At 36.5% G+C, this 20,001-nt stretch overlaps 1 protein-coding gene across 2 annotated transcripts in view; it reads right to left on the bottom strand.

The window, feature by feature from the left end:
• NUDT6 (nudix hydrolase 6) overlaps nucleotides 1-20,001 on the bottom strand; it is a 36,296-nt gene that overhangs the window by 7,086 nt on the left and 9,209 nt on the right. The gene's annotated exons all lie outside the window — the stretch shown is intronic.

Raw genomic sequence — 20,001 nt, 5'->3', positions numbered from 1 at the left:
ACAAATGGGATGCTATAAAAATCAGGCTGGTCTATGGAGAGGCTAGAGGGCAAGGAACAGAGTCTCTGCACATGGAGCACAACAAACAGCCCTGTGGAGATACAGCATAGAAGAACAGTTTAACGCCTGGGGTGTATGGGGAAGGAGGTTTTGTTTGGTTTTTTACTAATCTCAGAGTGTGTGCTGGAGGGGCAGGGATCCTTGGGAGACTTCTCTAAGAGCTGGCAGGTGCCACTTTCCTCCCCTGCCTCCCAGCCTATTATATACATGGATACCAGCAGGAACCAATGCAGGTCCAACACTCACCACCTAATTTGCTAACAGCATGAACTGCTGTCACATTCTCCTGCAGACCTGCCCCCTCCAATACACTGTTGGCCAGAGCCCATCCAAAGTGGTGCCACAAGGGTGGCATCATGCAAGCAGACCTGACAGGAAGCAGTACCACTCCAAAGTGACTCCTGTCCCAGGAAAAGGGAAAGATAACCACACACAACTGTGGCCCCAGCAGTAGGCTGGGGGCAGACAACTGGTCTCACTGCAGGCCTTGCCCACCAATGAAAGCCTCTCGGGGGGAAACATAGGGAAAGCACCCAGCAGTTTGGTGCTACCCTCTGGCATTGCCTGGTCTGACTCAAACCCAAGGCTGCCCCAGACTGATGCAACAACACTGGGACCAAATCCTGGCCACAACAGGCAAAGACAGCCATGGCTGGACTACTGCAAAAGCAGCTCAATTACAACAGCAGGGCACGTGCAACACATTGAGACACCCTTGAAGTGCAAAATTCTGGTGAGTAGGGGAGACTGCATTATAGGGCATCCCAGGACCTCTTCTTCATAAGGCCATCAATCTCAAGAGCAGGAGATGGAGCTGACTTTCCTAACACAGAAACAGACACAGAGAGACAAAATGCAACAGAGGATTCTGTCCAAAATCAAAGAACAGGACAAAATCACAGTAAGAAACTAAATGAACAGAGCTAAGAAATATGAATATAGTGGACTTGAGAAAAGAGGGGAGGGATCTCAATGAGACACTCAAAAACGAGACAGAAAACATAAAAAAGAACCATTCAGAAATGAAGAGCTCAATAAGAATTAAAAATACACTAGAGGGAATAAATAGTAGAGGGCACAGAAAAACGGATAGGCAACCTGGAGGACAGAGTAATAGAAAGCAATCAAACTGAACAGGAGAGAGAAAAAAAGAATAGAAAATGAAGACAGACTTAGGGAACTTAGCAATACCATCAAGCATTCATCTTATAGGAGTTCCAGAAGAGAGAGAAAAAGGGGCAAATAATTTATTTGAGGAAATAACAACTGAAAACCTCCCAAATTTGGGAAGGGCAACATCCAGATCCAGGAGGCACGTAGAGCCTCCAACAAAAATCATACTAAGGAGGTAACACAAAGATACATAGTAGTTAAAATGGCAAAAAGTAGTAAGCATTTTACAAGCAGCAAGAGAAAAGAAAACAGGAATATCCCATAAGGCTATCAGCTTATTTTTCACAGAAACTTTGCTGAGAAGGGGGTGTCATGATATACTCAAGGTCCTGAAGGAAAAAAACCTGCAGCAAGGCTATCACTTACAATAGGAGAGATTAAGAGTAACCCAAACAAAAGTTAAAGGAATTCATAACCACTAACTCATCCTTAATAGAAAAGTTAAAGGGGGCTCTTCTGAGTGGAAAGGAAAGACCATAAACAAGAGTAAGAAAAGTAGGAAGTACAAAAGCAGTAAAATTAAATATATCTGTAAAAATTAGTCAAGGGACTCACAAAATAAAAGGATGTAAAGTATGACACCATATACCTAAAACATGGGAGGGCAGAGAGGAGTAGAGTAGGTTCAAACTTAAGCAGCCATCAACTTTATAATATAGATTGTTATATGCATTAGATGTTATACACAAACCTAAGGGTAACCACAAATAAAAAAAACAGTAAGGTATGCAAAAAAATAAAGAGAAAGGAATCCAAAATATCACTAAAGAAAGTCAGCAAACTGAGCTGAGAAGGAACATAGAACTACAAAAACGACCATAAAACAAGTAACAAAATGGCAATAAGTACATACCTCTCAACAATTACTTTGAATATAAATGGATTAAATACTTTAATCAAAAGATACAGGTTATGGAATGGATTAAAAAGACTCATCTATATGCTGCCTACAAGAAACTCATTTTTGACCTAAAGACATCTGTGGATTAAAAGTGAAAAGATGAAAAAGCATTTATCATGCACATGGATGTCAAAAGAAAGCTGAGGTAGCATTATTTATATTGGACAAAATAGACTTTAAAACAAAGACTGTAAAAATAGACAAGGACACTATGTAACTATAAAGGAAACAATCCAAGAAGATATAGCAATTGTAGATATTTATGCACCAAACATGGAAGCACCCAAATACATAAAGCAGTTAATAAACGTAAGGAAGTAATCAATAGTAACATAATAGTAAGAGACTTTAATATCCCACCTACATCAATGGACTGATCATTGGCTTTGAATGACACATTGGAACAGACAGATCTAGCAGATACATTCAGAACATTCCACCCTAAAATAGCAGAATACACATTCATGTGCATATGGGGCAGTCTCTAGAACAGATCATGTATTAAGCTACAAAAAAGTCTGAACAAATTCAGAAAGTCACACCATGTATCTTTTCTGACTACAACACTATGACACTAGAAATCAACAAGAAAAAATATGGAAAAGAACACAAATACAGGTCTATTATATAATGTTCACTAAACAATGAATGGGTCAACCAAGAAATTAAAAGAGGAAATAAAAGAGGAAATAAAAAAATACATGGAAACAAGTGAAAATGAAAACCCAGCAGTCCCAAATCTTTAGCAAAAGCTGTTCTAAGAGGGAGGTTTACAGCAATACAGGTTTATCTCATGAAGCAAGAAAAATCTCAAATAAACTACCTAACCTTACACTTAATGGAGGTAGGAAAAGAAGAAAAAACAAAACTCCAAATACATAGAAGGAAGGAAATAATAAAGATTGGAGAAGTTAACAAAATAAAAACTAAAAGACTAGAATAGATGAATGAAAACAGGAGCTGGTTCTTTGAAAAGATCAACAAAATTGATAGACCTTTAGCCAGACTCATAAAACAAACAACAACAACAAAACAGGAGAAAGGACTCAAATTAACAAAATCAGATATGAAAGAGGAAAAATAACAATTGATACCAGAGTAATACCAAAGATAATAAGAGAGTATTACAAAAAAAATTACATGCCAACACATTGGACAACCTAGAAGAATTGGATAAATTCCTAGAAACATAAAACCTCCAAAAATGAATCAGGAAGAATTAAGTAATTTGAACAGACTAATTACCAGCAATGAAATCATTAATAAAAAACACTCCCAACAATATTCTAGGACCAGACAGCATCACAGGTGAATTTTACCAAACATTTACAGAGTTAATACCTGTTCTTCTCAAACTATTCCAAAAAATGGAAGAGAAAGGAAAGCTTCCAAATTCATTCTATGAGGCAAGCATTACTCTGGTACCAAAACCACATAAAGACACTACAGAAAAAGAGAACTATAGGCCAATATATTCTGATGAATATAGATGCAAAAGTCCTCAAAAAAATACTAGCAAATCAAATCCAACAATACATTAAAAAAATCACTTGCCACAATTAAGGGATTTATTCCTGGGATGCAAGGGTGGTTCAATATTCACAAATTAATTGATATGATACATCACATGAACAAGAGAAGGGAAAAATCGTATGATCATTTTAATAGATGCAGAAAAAAGCATTTGACAGCTTGAACTCCAGGATTGTGATGCCTCCAGCTTTTTTTCTTTTCCCCCAACACTACTTGGCTATACAGGGACTTTTCTGGTTCCATACAAATTTTAGAATTGCTTGTTCTAGCTCTGTGAAGAATGCTGGTGTTATTTTGATAGAAATTGAACTGAATGTATAGATTGCTTTGAGTAGTATAGACATTTTAACAATATTTGTTCTTCTATCCATGAGCAAGGAATGTTTTTCCATTTGTTTGTATCTTCCTTAACTTTTTTTAAATTTAATTTATTTTTTTAAATTTACATTCAAGTTAGTTATCATATAGTACAACAATGATTTCAGGAGTAGATTCCTTAATGCTCCTTACCCATTTAGCCCATCCCCCCTCCCACAACCCCTCCAGTAACCCTGTTTGTTCTTCATATTTAAGAGCCTCTTACGTTTTATCCCCCTCTCTGTTTTTTATACTATTTTTGCTTCCCTTCCCTTATGTTCATCTGTTTTGTATCTTAAAGTCCTCATATGAGTGAAATCATATATTTGTCTTTCTCTGACTAATTTTGCTTAGCATAATACCCTTTAGTTCCATCCGTGTAGTTCCAAATGGCAAGATTTCATTCTTTTTGATTGTTGAGGAATACACCATTGCGTGTGTGTGTGTGTGTGTGTGTGTGTGTGTGTGTATCGCATCTTCTTTATCCATTCATCCATAATAATACCATAATAGTAGGGGACTTCAACACCCCACTTACAACAATGGACAGATTATCTAAGTAGAAAATCAACAAGGAAACAATGGCTTTGAACGACACACACTGCATCAGATGGACTTAATGGATATATTCAGAACATTTCATCCTAAAGCAGCAGAATATACATTCTTTGCTAGTGCACATGGAACGTTCTCCCGAATAGATCACATACTAGGACACAAATCAGCCCTCAACAAGTACAAAAAAGATCACAATCATACCATGTGTATTTTTAGACCACAACGCTGTGAAACTTGAAATCAACCACAAGAAACAATTTGGAAAGATAACAAATACTTGGAGACTAAAGAACATTCTACTAAAGACTGAATGGGCTAATAACCAAGAAGTTAAAGAGGAAATTAAAAAGTACATGGAAGCCACTGAAAATGATAAACCACAGTCCAAAACCTCTGGGATGCAGCAAAGGCGGTCATAAGAAGGAAGTATATAGCAATCAAGGCCTTCCTAAAGGAGGAAGAAAGGTCTCAGATATACAACCTAACCTTATACCTTAAAAAGGTGGAAAAAGAACAGCAAATAAAACCCCAAAAGCAGCAGAAGACAGGAAATAATAAAGATTAGAGCAGAAATCAGTGCCATTGAAACCAAACCAAACAAACAAACAAACAAAAAAAAACCACAAAAAAAACAGAACAGATCAATGAAACCAGAAGCTGGTTCTTTGAAAGAATTAGCAAAACTGATAAACCACTAGCCCGTTTGATCAGAAAGAAAAAGGATTGGACCCAAATAAATAAAATCAAGACTGAAAGAGGAGAGATCACAACCAACACAGCAGAAATACAAACAATAATAAGAGAATCTTATGAGCAATTATACACCAACAAAATGGGCAATCGGTAAGAAATGGACAAATTCCTAGAAACATATAAACTACCAAAACTGAAAAAGGAAGAAATAGAAAATTTGTACAGACCCATAACCAATAAAGAAACAGAATTAGTAATCAAAAATCTCCCAAAAAACAAGAGTCCAGGGCCAGAAAGCTTTCCAGGGGAATTCCACCAAACATTTAAGGAAGGGTTAACACCTATTCTCTTGAGGCTATAAAAAAAAAATAGAAATGGAAGGAAAAGTTCCAAACTCTTTCTATGAAGAGATCATTACGTTGATTCCAAAACCAGACAAAGACCCCACTAAAAAAGAAGAACTATAGACCGATTTCCCTGATGAACATGGATGCAAAAATCCTCAACAAGATATTAGCCAACCGGACCCAACAATACATTAAAAAAATTATTCACCACAGCCAAGTGGGATTTATCCTAGGATGCAGGGCTGGTTCAATATCCACAAAACAATCAATGTGATTCATCAAATCAATAAAAGAAAGGACAAGAACCATACGATCCTCTAAATAGATGCAGAGAAAGCATTTGACCAAATACAGCATCCTTTCTTGATAAAAACCCTCAAGAAAGTAGGGATAGAAGGACTATACCTCGAGATCATAAAAGCCATCCATGAAAGACCTGCTAATATCATCTTTAATGGGGAAAAACTGAGAGCTTTCCCCCTAAGGTCAGGAACAAGAAAGGGACGTCCACTCTCGCCACTCTTATTCAACATAGTATTGGAAGTCTTTGCCTCTGCAATCAGACAACACAAAGAAATAAAAGGCATCCAAATTGGCTAGGAGGAGGTCAAACTTTCACTCTTTGCAGATGACATGATATTCTATATGGGAAACCCAAAAGATTCCACCAAAAAACTGCTAGAACTGATCCATGAATTCAGCAAAGTTGCAGGATGTAACATCAATGCACAGAAATCGGTTGCATTCCTATACACCAATAAAAAAGCAACAGAAAGAGAAATCAAGGAATCGATCCCATTTACAATTGCACCAAAACCCGTAAAATACCTAGGAATAAATCTAACCAAAGAGGTGAAAAATCTATACACTGAAACCTACAGAAAGCTTATGAAAGAAATTGAAGACACCAAAAACTGGAAAAATATTCCATGGATAGGAAGAACAAATATTGTTAAAATGTCAATACTACCCAAAGCAATCTACATATTCAATACAACACCTATCAAAATAACACCAGCATCCTTCACAGAGCTAGAACAAACAATCCTAAAACTTGTATGGAACCAGAAAAGACCCCGAATAGCCAAAGCAATTGGCTTGAAAAAGAAAACCAAATACAACTTCAAGTTGTATTACAAAGCTGTAATCATCAAGACAGTATGGTACTGGCACAAAAACAGACACATAGATCAATGGAACAGATTAGAGAACCCAGACATGGACCCACAAATGTATGGCCAACTAATCTTTGACAAAGCAGGAAAGAATATCCAATGGAATAAAGACAGTCTCTTCAAGTGGTGCTGGGAAAACTGGACAGCGACATGCAGAAACCACTTTCTTACACCATACACAAAAATAAACTCAAAATGGGTGAAAGACCTAAACATAAGACAGGAAGTCATCAAAATCCTCAAGGAGAAAGCAGGCAAAAACCTCTTTGATCTTGGCCACAGCAATTTCTTACTCAACACATCTCCGCAGGCAAGGGAAACAAAAGCAAAAATGAATGATTGGGACCTCATCAAAATAAAAACCTTCTGCACAGTGAAGGAAACAATCAGAAAAACTAAAAGGCAACCGACGGAATGGGAGAAGATATTTGGAAACGACATAGCAGATAAAGGGTTAGTATCCAAAATCTATAAAGAACTTAACAAACTCAACACCCAAAAAACAAATAATCCAGTGAAGAAATGGGCAAAAGACATGAATAGACACTTCTCCAAAGAAGATATCCAGATGGCCAACTGATATATGAAAAAATGCTCAACATCACTCATCATCAGGGAAATACAAATCAAAACCACAATGAGATACCACCTCACACCTGTCAGAATGGCTAACATTAACAACGCAGGCAACAACAGATGTTGGCGAGGATGCACAGAAAGAGGATCTCTTTTGCATTGTTGGTGGGAATGCAAGCTGGTGTAGCCACTCTGGAAAACAGTATGGAGGTTCCTCAAAAAATTAAAACTACAACTACCCTACGATCTTCTTTAACTTTTTTATTTCATAAGCTTTCTATAGTTTTCAGCATACAAATCTTTTACCTCTTTGGTTAGGTTTATTCCTAGGTATTTTATGGTTTTTGGTATAAATGTAAATGGGACGGATTCCTTGATTTCTCTTTCTGCTGCTTCAGTTTTCCAAAGAAGACATCCAGATGGCTAACAGACACATGAAAAGATGCTCAACATCACTCATCATCAGACAAATATAAATCAAAACCACAATGAGATACCACCTCACAACTGTCAGAATGGCTAAAATTAACAACTCAGGAAACAACAGATGTTGGTGAGGATGCGGAGAAAGGTGAACAATTTTGCACTGTTGGTGGAAATGCAACTGGTGCAGCCGCTCTGGAAAACAGTATGGAGATTCCTCAAAAAATTAAAAATAGAGCTACATTATGACCCAGCAATTGTTCTACTAGGTATTTATCCAAAGGACACAAAAAAGCTGATTTGAAGGGGCACATGTACCCCAACGTTTACAGCATCACTATCAACAATAGCCAAATTATGGAAAGAACCCATCTGTCTATCAACTGATGAACGGATAAAGAAGGTGTGGTGTGTGTGTGTGTGTGTGTATATAATATATATATATGTTACATATATAATACATATACATAACATACACATACACACACACACCACATATACATATGTAATATGTATATATATGTATATATACATACATATACATACATATATATACACCCACAATGAAATATCCCTCAGTGATCAAAAAGAATGAAATCTGGGGTGCTGGCTCAGTCACGTAAGTGTATGACTCTTGATTTTGTATGTAAGTGTAAGTCACGTAAGTGTATGACTCTTGATTTCAGGTCATGGTCTCACAGTTCGTGGAATTGTGCCTTGGGTCAGGCTCCATGCTGAGAGTGGAGCCTGCTTGGGATTCTCTCTGTCCCTTTCTCTGCCTCTCTCTAAAAATATATAAATAAACATTAAAAAAAAAAAAAGAATGGTATCTTGCCATTTGCCACAATGTGGATGGAAGTAGAATGTATTATGCTAAGTGAAATAATTCAGAGGAAGACAAATATCATATGGTTTCACTCACGTGGAATTTAATACAAAACAGTGAACACAGGGAAAGGGAAGGAAACATAATACAACAGAGGAAGGCAAACTCTAAGAGACTTTTAAATATAGAGAACAAACTGAGGGTGGCTGGAGGAGTATTAGATGGGGGGATGGGCTAAATGGGTGATGGGCATTAAGGAGGGCATTTGTTGGGATGAGCACTGGGTGTCATATCACTACTCCTGAAACCATTATTACACTGTATATTAACAAGCTTCAATTAAAAAAAAAAAGGGTAGTGTGGGTACCCTTTCTCAGTGAGAAAATCTTTATCTAAATCTTTAACTAAACCTAAAATCTTTAGAGAGGCAAGGACTTGGCCATGAGGCTATCTGGATAAAGAGAAGAGGAGGAACAGATGATCCTGGTAACCTCAGGTGTGTTTGAAACATAGTAAGGAGGCCAGAGGGAGCAAAAAGAAGTACAGGAGATAAAGTCAGAGGGAAGTATAGAGATGCAGTGTAGGAGACACAGTCACAGGTTATATGGGGTGTTGCAGGCCATGGCACAGACTCAGGACTTTAAAATGAGAGAAATGAGGAGACATTGGAGGTTTGGAGCGTAAGAGACTCATAATCTGTTGTAATTTTGAAAGAATTAGTGTGGTTTTGTGCTAACAAGAGACTTTATAGGAATCACAGTGGAAGAACAGGGCCCAATTAGAATGATTCCAGTAATTTAGGGAGGAGATACCTCTGGCTTGGATCAAAGGAGTAACAGCAGAAACGATAGGTAGTGCTCTCATTAAGATTAGTTAGGCATGGAATATGTTACCCTTCCCAATGGCATCTGAATTTTAAAGTACCTCACCTTCCTTGGGGAAAAAAAAAAGAGGAGGAGGAGGAAAAGAAGATGAGGACATATACTAATGGTTTAATTTTAGGCACTGCTAAAGAAGATATTCCAAGGGGAGCTGTCCATGGGCCTCTCACATTATTCTGCCAGCATAATCTGATTTAAGCACAAGGTGATTTTTGTGTCAGATGATTATTCTAGAAATTGTGAGGACAAGCAATATTAAACAGTGATTTATATAATATCCTCTGTTCATTCAGTCATTCAAGCATGAAGCATTTCTTCACACTTACAATGTGAGTCAGGCAGTTTTCGAGGTAATTGAGACACAACAGTGAACAAAACAAACAAATGTCCAAGCCTTTGCAGTGCTTGTATTCTAGACAAGAAAAAAAAATAATATGTAAGCTTTTTAGCATATCATATAATGACAAATGCCATCAGAATAAAAGTGGAGCTGGGTGAGAGGAAACCGAGTGTGCAGCAGGAAAGAGATGCTCGCTTTTATTTCGAGTACTCAGGGTAGGCCTCATTGATGGAAGAGAAAGATTCAAAGATGGCGAGTTCTTAAAACTGATAATAAAATTTAAAACTGATAATTCCATTATCAATATCAATATCCATTATCAATAATCAATTTTATAATTATTTAATATACCTCTATTCAGAAGGAGTCTCAGTAAGAGTTTAATGATTCAACTATGACGTGACACTATATTGCTTATTGTCTTTTAAATAATTTTCCTTATAAATCTCATACCTGTACCATATTTGAAATCTTTTATATAGTTCACTATAAAGACCTAATGTGACACTAAATAAATAAATAAATAAAGGAAGAGATGTGCAAAACTTCCATTCACCTGAACACTTAGAGGAAACTGCAGGGTTATTAATTAGCCTAATTTCAAGATTACTGTGATTCAGGGAATAGGGAAGCCCAAAGGGAGGGAGAGGTGGAGAGTGAGACAGGGGAAAGGCTGGCAGGTGGAGCAGTCAGAACATAAACAACATTTATTGACTAAGTTTGTCATCTAACATGGGCACAGTTTGCGGCACTCCAAAACAATTACAATAACACCACCAAAGATCACTGATCAAGGATCATCAAAACAAATATAATAATAATGAAAAAGTCTGAAATATTGTGAGAACCGCCAAAATGTGAGACAGAGACATAAAAAGCAAATGCTGTTGGAAAAATGACACTGACAGATGTTTGATGCAGGGTTGCCACAAACCTTCAATTCATAAAAAACAGTATCTGGGAGTACAGTAAAGCAAAGTGCAATAAAAAGAGGTATATATACCTGTATATAGTTTTGACAATTATTCTATTTTAAAAGTATAGCTCAACTCAATTTTTTCCTTTTAAATTGCTATAATACATACCACTCTAGAAATCTGATTTCTACAAACTGGGCCTGTTAAATCATTTGTCTTGGGAGGTTTTATAAGGAAAAAAATAGCCCCTACACACAAAAAAATCACACTGTATGGTTTTGGGGTAAGACAGTTCAGCCACAGCTGCCAGGGAAGCTCCTTCTGTTTTCAGACTGCAACCCAATTTTTACCATTACCAGACCTAGGCTTGAATTTCCATGTTTTAATGAATGAGTAACTACACAGGTTCTTATTTGATAGATCAATCCTGAAAAACTGCTTAGAGTGGAGCAATCATATTACTCTGGCTGTTAAATAAGAACAAGAGATCAAAATTGTTGAAGAGAGAAGGTGAGAATTTATCAGGAAATCAAGCTTAGAATAGCTATCTAGCAACTGCATATCCCTTGGCTGGTCAAGTTGGCAGATGCTGATAATAATTTGGCTTTCAAATGTCACACACACATATATACACACAAAAAGTAAAAAATTAGAACAGTAAAGAATCTGAAGTTTATGTCTGCATGTATAGAACTTCTCTAATGATTCTTCTATAAATGATACATTTGTGTACCAAACTGGAGTATGTTTACATACTTAATAATTTAATTTCCTTCCAAGAGATAACTTAGGCACACACAATAAGAGAACTCATGTTCCTCAAGTTCTATAAAACATTAACTTTAGTTACTAAGTTTAGCATTTGGGGGCACTGAAGTTTAATTGAACTGAAGTTTAACATGTTCTAAAACAACTAAGTTCAAACTTTCCTTCTAAAAAGACATACACATATAAGCACTCATGAACTGCACCAGACAAAAAGCTCTCTGGGTGTATCTTCCATTCCTAATGTGATATCAGGAGTCCTCATTTCCAAATAGTTGATTTCAAAGAATGGTGAACTGACTCAGATCTAGACATGTGAAAAACATAGATTACTATGATTCAACTATTATCATCATGTCTCAGCTCCTCCAACTTCTTTGGCCTATGAAAGACAATTGGGGTGTGTTACTCTTCCTATTCTTCAACTACTTTATTCCTGTCAACTATTTGTAACTGATGATACCTAAAATTCAGTGTACTTTTTATCTGTTTTTAGAATATGGTACTCATTTCTCTCTTTCATATGATGTTTGTTATGTACCTATTTTTCCTAGAGTGGCACTGTGCTATATAGCATGATTCCACAAAGCACAATTCTATAGAATAACTAGAACTGCACCTGTATGGAAGCTATGGGAAAGTCCCCCACTAAAACTCTTAGACTAGTAGGGCTAGGCAGTGAAATTCTAGACTGAGAATATCAATATTTTCCTTGTATCCCCTCCTGTGGATGAAGGCTACTGCCTGGAGCTCTTAAGTACTGTAGGTCATGATGGTGGAAACTGTAAAAAGAAATTCATTAATTAATATGCTTCAACTCATACACCTCTTTCTGGTGCTCAATAATTCATCAGGAGGAATGAGAAGAAATGTCTGGGAACTCCCACTTAAATGTCTCTTTTAAGTTCACCTCATATCTCTGTAAAGAATTCATCATTTCCTCTTTACCAATGTCTCTGTATCTGCTAGAGATAATATTATTCCAGTTCTACCTTCAACTCAAAATACCAAATGATTTAAAACTCATTCTTTTTCTTAACTGACAAATTTACTATCACCAAACCTAACATTTAGTAGTGGACCAGATTTGTGCAAGCAATGCATAAGGAGAAGAGATGGATGAGGGGAGGAGAAATTACCCTACTTCTTATTTCTTTTCTTATTGCATGTTAAGACAAAGATTATTTTTAAAGGCTTAAAGATTCCTCAGTTTGGGAATGTCAATAGAAAGCAATACTTATATCAGACAATTAGATTTCAAAACAGACACTGTAATAAAAGAAAAAGGACACTGAATAATAATGAAGGGGACAATGCAACAAGAAGATACAACAATTATAAATATCTGTGCACCCAACAGAGAAACACCCAAATACATAAAACAGTTAAAAACAGATACAAAGGAACTAATCAATGATAATACAATTAATAGTAGGGGACTTTAACACTCCAGTTACATTAATACACAGATCACCTAAACAGAAAATCAAAAGGAAACAATGGCTTTGAATGATGCCCTAGTCCAGATGGATTTAACAAATATATTCAGAGCATTCCATCATAAAACAGAATACACATTCTTTTCAAGTACACATGGAACATTATCCAGAACAGATCATATATTAGGCCACAAAACAAGCCTCAACAAATTAAAAGATTAAAGTCATACCATGTGTCTTTTGTGACCATGAAGCTAAAAGTCAACCACAAGAAAAATCTGGTAAGACCACATATACCTGGAGGTTAAATAACATGCTACCAAACAATGAATGGCTCAACCAGGAAATAAAAGAAGAAACAAAAAAGTACATGGAAACAAATTAAAATGATAACACAATGGCTCAAAACTTTTGGGATGCAGGAAAAGCGTTCTAAGAGGGAAGTTTATAGCAATATAGGTCTACCTCAAGAAGTAAGAAAAGTCTCAAATACACAATCTAACTTTATATATAAAGGCTCTAGAAAAAGAATAAGAAACAAAATCTAAAATCAGAAGGAAGGAAATAATAAAGATTAGAGCAGAAATAAATGATATTAAAACTAAAAAAAAAACATGTGGTAGGGTCCCCTTCCTAAGGAAAAAGAAACAAACAAAATCTCAAGGCAACCTTGCTATTCGTGTACTTGACAACATCCCTCATGACCTTGTAACATGAGACCACTTAATCAGACTACATGTTTGTGTGTTACTATATATGGGAGACAAGGAAGTAAAAAAAAAATATAAAAACTACGCCACGTGGTGTTCGGGGCTTAGTTCTTCGGGTACGTACTCAACTAAGTGTTGTCGGTAGGAATAAAGTTGCTTCCTGGAAAGAAAAGCCTCGGTGTCACGATTCTCTGTGTGAGAATCCTGCTACAAACAGATCAATGAAACCAGGGAATTTTTTTGGGGGGGGAAAAAAAAATTAACAAATGGATAATCTCTAGCTAGACTTATCAAGAAGAGAAAGGGCCCAAATAAAGTCACAAATGATAAAGCAGAAATGACCAACACCACAGAAATGCAACCATAAGAGAATATTATGAAAAACTATATGCCAACAAACTGGGCAATCTGGAAGAAATGGATAAATTCCATAAATATATAAACTACCAAAACTGAAACAGGAAGAAATAGAAAATTTGAGAACAATTATGAGCAAAGAAATTGAATCAGTAATCCAAAAACTCCCAAAAACCAACAGTCCAGGACCAGACGGCTTCATAGGCAAATTCTACCAAAATTTAAAGAGTTAATTCTCATTCTTCTTAAACTATTCTAAAATACAGAAAATGAAGTAAAACTTCCAAAGTCATTCTGTGAGGCTAACATTACCCTAATACCAAAACCAGATAAAGACTCCACTAAAAAAGAGAACCATGGGACAATAACGCTGATGAACACAGATGCAAAAATCCTCAACAAAATACTAGCTAACTGAATCCAAGAATACATGAAAAAAATCATTTACCCAAATCAAGTGGGATTTATTCCTGGATTGCAAGGTGGTTCAATATTTGCAAATCAATCAACGTGATACATCACATTAATAAAAAAAAAGGAGGGGCGCCTGGGTGGCTCTGTCGGTTGAGTGTCCGACTTCGGCTCAGGTCATGATCTCCCGGTCCGTGAGTTTGAGGCCCGCGTCGGGCTCTGTGCTGACCGCTCAGAGCCTGGAGCCTGTTTCAGATTCTGTGTCTCCCTCTCTCTGACCCTCCCCCGTTCATGCTCTGTGTCTCTTTCTGTCTCAAAAATAAATAAACATAAAAAAAAAATTAAAAAAAAAAATAAAAAAATAAAAAAAAGGATAAGAACCTTATAATAATTTTATTGTTTCAGTAGACTTAACATCCATTTATAATTAAAAACCCTCAACAAAGTAGGTTTAGAGGAAACATACCTCAACGTGATAAAGGCCATAAATAAAAATCCCACAGCTAACATCATCCTTAAAAGGGAAAAAGTGAGAGACTTTCCCCTAAGGTCAGGACCAAGACAAGGATGACTCTCATCATATTTCTTTAACATAGTAGTGAAAGTCCTAGCCAAAGCAGTTAAACAACAAAAAAGAAATAAAAGGCATCCAAATCTGTAAAGAAGTAGTAAAACTTCCACTATTTGTAGATGTTAATGATACTATATATAGAAAATCCTAAAGACTCCACCAAAAATTTACTAGAACTGATAAATGAATTCAGTAAAGTCACAGGATATGAAATCATGTACAGAAATCTGTTGCATTTCTATAAGCCAGTAATAAAGCAGCAGAAAGAGAAATTAAGAAAACAATCCCATTTACAATTGCAACCAAAATAGTAAGATACTTAGGAATAAACCTAACCAAAGAGGTGAAAGACCTATATTCTGAAAATTAAAAAACACTGATGAAAGAAATTGAACAGGACACAAAGAAACAGAAAGACATTCCATGCTTATAGAAGACTATTGTTAAGATGTTCATACTACCCAAAGTAATCTACACATTTAAGGTAATCCATATCAAAATACCAACAGCATTTTTCACAGAACTAGAACAAACAATCCTAAAATTTGTACAGAACCACAAGAGACCCCAAATAGCCAAATGATCTTGAAAAAGAAAAGCAAAGCTGGAGGCATCACAATTCCAGACTTCAAGTTATATTACAAAGCAGTAGTGATCAAAACAGTATGTATTGGCACAAAAATAGACACATATATTAATGGAACAGAATCGAAAACCCAGAAATAAACATATAAGTATATGGTCAATTAATCTTCAACAAAGCAGGAAAGAATATCCAATGGGAAAAAGACAGACTTCTCAACAAAATGGTACTAGGAAAACTGGACAGCTACATGCAAAAGAATGAAACCGGACCACTTTCTTACACCATATACAAAAATAAATTCAAAATGGATTAAAGATCTAAATGTGAAACCATAAAAATGCTAGAAAAGAACATATGCAGTAATTTCTCTGGCACTGGCCATATCAGTTTTTTTCCTAGGTAGATCCTCTGAGGCAAGGGAAACAAAAGCAAAAATGAACTACTGGGACTATATAAAAATAAAATGTTTTGCACAGTGAAGGAAACAATCAATAACACTAAAAGGCAACTTAGGGAATGGAAGAAGGTATTTGCAAATGACCTACCAATAAAGGGTTAGTATCCAAAATACATAAAAAGCTTACAAAACTCAACACCCAAAAAATAAATAATTCAATTTAAAAATGGGCAGAAGACAGAATATACATTTCTCAAAAGAAGACATAGCAGATGGCTTATAGACACATGAAAGATGTTCATCATCACATCATCAGGGACATGCAAATCAAAACTATGATGAGATATCACCTCACACCTGTCAGAATGGCTAAATTTAAAAAACAGAAGAAACAACAGGTGTTGGAAGGGATGTGGAGAAAAAGGAATTTTCTTGCAAACTGGTGTATCCATTGTGGAAAACTTACGGAGATTCCTCAAAAAGTTAATAGAACTACGCTACAATCCCCCACTTACACTACTAGGTATCCAAGGAATACAAAACCACTAATTCAAAGGGGCAGATGTACCCAGCATTGTTTACAACAGCCAAGAAATGGAAGTAGATGAAGTCTCCTTTGAATGGTGAATGGAAAAGGAAGATGTGGTGTATGTGTGTGCACGTATATATATGTATATACACACACATATACATACAATGTAATATTATTCAGCCATAAAAAAGAATGAAATCTTGCCATCTGCAACAACATAAATGGGGCTACAGATTATAATGTTAAGTGAGACAAAGAAAGACAAACACCATATGATTTCACTTTTCTGCGGAATTTAAGAAACAAAACAAATCAACGAAGGGAAAAAAGAGAAAATGACAAACGAAGAAACATTATTAACTATAGAGAACAAATTGATGGTTATCAAAGGAGAGGCAGGTGGGGGGATGGTGAAATAGGTGATGGGGATTAAGGAGTGCACTTGTCATGATGAGCACCAGGTGATTAAAATACTCACAAAAAAATTTATAAGTCATAGTAAAGCTTTTATAAGTTACCCACAGTAAAATGTCCGGAAAAACAGAAATGTCCTTGTACAATTTAGGTGAGCATTGGAAATGTTAAGGTATTATAGATCTAAGGCTGAGGTTAAGCAATTAAATAGGACTCTGCATCTCTTCCAGTAATTAGAGATTTCTGTAAATAGACATCTTTACTTATTAATCACATTATTTTTGCCAAGAAAATAAAGAACTTTCTTGGCTTTTTGTTATACAAATTTTAAAAAAGAAAGAAAACAAATACAGTGCACATCATTCTGTTGTGTATGGGTATAAATATAAATTGATATGAGAGAACAGTGCATTAATATTATACTTAAGGTAATTGTACACAGCATTGTTTTACACTGCTGTACGTTTCTTACATTACACTTTTGTGTATTTTAAGTACTATGTATGAATCCACTGGGAAAAGACAGCTAATGGATCCTTTCTATGAGAAAGGTATTATTGTATAGATTTTAAAGATGAGGAAACTGAGGCTCAGAGACTTGGCCGATGTAGAAATGGCACAGGGATTGGAATGCAGGTCAGCCTGACTCCGAAGTCCATTTTGTTTATACCAACTTTCTCTCACTTAGCACAATTATCAATTTATTTGCATTTTGTTATTAATTTAATGTTGCCCATATAGCACTTCATTACTTCATCATCTCAATCAGAATCTTTCAAGAGTTACTATTTCCATGTCAAATCTAAACTCCTCTGCCAGGCTCTCAGACCCTCTTATACTAGGCCCCACTTGTATTACTCAATCACGCTTCCTAGTCTCTAGTCATTCCCATCACATGATCCAATTCAAATATAAAACTTATTGAAGGGTAGGCACAATACTACTTTAGGTACTCAAAATTATTTTTTTAAGTTTTTTTTTTAATGTTTATTTTTGAGAGAGAGAGAGAGAGAAAAGACACAGAATCCAAAGCAGGCTCCAGGCTCTGAGATCTCAGCACAGAGGCTGACGCGGAGCTTGCACCCATAAACTACGAGATCATAACCTGACCTGACGTTGGGCGCTTAACCGACTGAGCCACCCAAGCCTCCCTCAAAGTATTTCTGCTAATGATAAAGCTTAGTTTGAGTCAGAGATCCTGCCTGAACTAAAATTTTGGAAGTTACAACTATGAGAATGTTTTGAGACCGCATTTCTGCAAAATGTATGACACTGCTTTCAGCTATCATTACCAATATTTTGTTTAAAATTTAAAAATATGTATGATGGGGGAAAATGTCTGTCCATCAGTATTTACTGAAGTTTCAGAAAGTAGCAAGATAATTATTCTCTTTGCCTTATAGTCCTAATCATGAAAACATCTCACACTAATTATGGTACTTCTCTTAAAAGTCTTTGTTGCTTCTAGTTGCTTAGACTTATTTTGTTGTACAAGGCTCTTTATATTCTGTTCTTAATCTGGCACTTGGTCAAATAATTTACCACTTCCTGTACTCCTGGCCACAATGAACTTTTTTTTTTTTTTTTTTAAATGTTTATTTATTTTTGAGAGAGAAAGAGATAGAGTGTGATTGGGGAGGGGCAGAGAGAGGGAGACACAGGATCCAAAGCAGGCTCCAGGTTCCGAGCTGTCAGCACAGAGCATCATGTCGGGCTCGAACTCCTGAACCATGAGATCATGACCTGAGGCGAAGTTGAATGTTTAACTGACTGAGCCACCCAGGTGCCTCCATGATGAACTTTTAAACCATTACTTCCACACTACGTGGAATGGCCTAAATGTTTATGTCCCCCCAAATTTACGTGTTGATTTAAACATGGGCGCAATGTGATGATATTAAGAGGTGAGGCCTATGGGAGGTGATTATGTCACAACAGTGGAATGGGAGTAACCACGAAAGGCAGTAGTGTTCTTATAAGAGACTTCAGAAAGAACCCTTCTCCCTTCTGCCATGTGAGGACACAGTGAAAAGATGAACATCTATGAACTGGGAAGAGGGACTAACCAGACACTCAATCCTGGTCCAGCCTCTAGAAATGTGAGAAATAAATGTTTGTTGTTTAAGCCAGTCTGTTATTTTTGTTATAGTAGCCTGAACAAACTAAGATACCATGTTAGCCCCTTTCTGAACTCTCTGTACTTTTTTACATGCCATTCTAATTTTCTACTCTGTTTTCCTATCCTAACTTTCTTTTTGGCCTGGTAAGCTCCTACTCATTCTTCAACACCCAGTTTGATATTCATCTCCTCTGAGAAGTCTTCAGGGTTTTGTTTTATAAGCAAAGTAATTGTTACCATCCTTTGTATGACCATGGCCTTCCCAAATAGGTAGCAAGCTGCAGGACATCAGAGATACCGTCTTAAATAATCTTCCTATCCTCAGCATCTGGCTCATAGAGAAAGCTTAATGAATACCGAATGAATGACGAATATCTCGACAGTCTGTGAGAAACACAGTTGTCTTCCCAACTAAATATAGTCATTTTTAATTTTTCTGTAGCCATAATATGACAGTGAGCAACACTGAGGTTATCCTGACATTTTCAAGGCCTGCCTAAGTATTTTTTGAATTAAATAAATATCCAAATGATCCATAACTGCTTAGAAAGAACTTAAATTTTTTTTAATGTCTGTTTATTTTTGAGAGAGACAGAGCACAAGTGGGGAAGGGCAGAGAGAGAGAAGGAGACACAGAATCTGAAGCAGGATCCAGGCTCTGAGCTGTCAGCACAGGACCCAGTGTGGGGAAGGGCAGAGAGAGAGGAGGAGACACAGAATCCGAAGCAGGATCCAGGCTCTGAGCTGTCAGCACAGGACCCAGTGTGGGGAAGGGCAGAGAGAGAGGAGGAGACACAGAATCCGAAGCAGGATCCAGGCTCTGAGCTGTCAGCACAGGGCCCAGTGTGGGGCTCGAATTCCCAACCTGTGAGATCATGACCTGAGCTGAAGTCAGACATTCAACTGACTGAGCCATCCATGTTCTCCTAGAAAGAACTTT

This window comes from Prionailurus viverrinus, chromosome B1 (assembly GCF_022837055.1).
Source record: "Prionailurus viverrinus isolate Anna chromosome B1, UM_Priviv_1.0, whole genome shotgun sequence".
NCBI classification, from domain to species: Eukaryota; Metazoa; Chordata; class Mammalia; order Carnivora; family Felidae; genus Prionailurus; species Prionailurus viverrinus.
This window is presented reverse-complemented; position numbering and strand designations above follow the sequence as displayed.